A 1,004-nucleotide genomic window follows, 5' to 3' on the forward strand; every position below is an offset into this window, starting at 1 on the left:
AGGAGGGGGCGCGGCCCCGCTCCTCCTGTCTCTGTTTGTTGAGACCGCCATAAAGGACGTTTAATTTTATTTTTGTCCGCAAGTTGCACCTTAGTTTCTCCAGCGAGGGGGGGGGAGCACTTCCTTCTGAAGCCATGGAAAAGCTTTTGTTCTGTTTGTACGGTTTCTCTCTGAGCGTGTTGGAGTGGGACAGCGTCGGTGTCGTGGACCTACAGGAGGTGACTGAGTGGCCCCTGCTCCCCGCCCCCATCATGTGACCCCAGAATGTAGTCTGCTGCCCAGCGCAGAGCGACGGTGATGACCTGGGCCCGCTGCTATAGATGAAAGGAAACCCCAGATGCATAGAACACTCCCGGAGAACGCTGTCCACTCCCCCGCCTCACCCTCCTCCCTCCTCTCCGTCTGTCAGTGAACCTCCCTCCCTCCCTCCTCTCCCTCCTCTCCCTCTCCCATCTTCGCTCTTCGCCGTGTGCCTTTTCTGTTGTTAAACGTAGGAGTGAGTTCACGGATACTCTCCGCTGTTTATCGCCGCAAGTGTTGTTTTGCCTCCTGATAAACTGCCTTTCACACCGTTAACCCAAATCCAGCTGATCTCGGTTCAGCCGCTACGCTCCTTCTGCCTTTTCTGTAACGGACTCCTGGTGCTGAGCAGGGAGCGTCCTGATCTCCCCTCCGCTCGTCTGCTTTCCTGCTCGCTCGGGCTGGTGACCAGAGCTCGCCGTGCTCCTGTTTCAGTGTGCTCCTCTGAGTATTCCCTGATCAGACTGGTCGCGTGTCATGGCAGATGGGATATGTTCTGGGTGCACACAGTGTCCGGAGCTGAATGAATGTAACGCTGCGGGCGGAGCAGTTCTCACTCAGACGGCGTTTGAAGGTTTGAAACAGAAACTTTCTGCCATGACAGCGTGTCACTCAGTTATTTGAAGCAGGAGTGTTTGAGCAGCTGCTGCGAGGCAAGAAGCTCCCAGCTGATTGGCCAGAGGTCTGGCTGTATGACGCTGTGT

This window comes from Morone saxatilis, unplaced genomic scaffold, assembly GCF_004916995.1.
Source record: "Morone saxatilis isolate NCDOM2014 unplaced genomic scaffold, NCSU_SB_2.0 Contig6, whole genome shotgun sequence".
NCBI classification, from domain to species: domain Eukaryota; kingdom Metazoa; phylum Chordata; class Actinopteri; family Moronidae; genus Morone; species Morone saxatilis.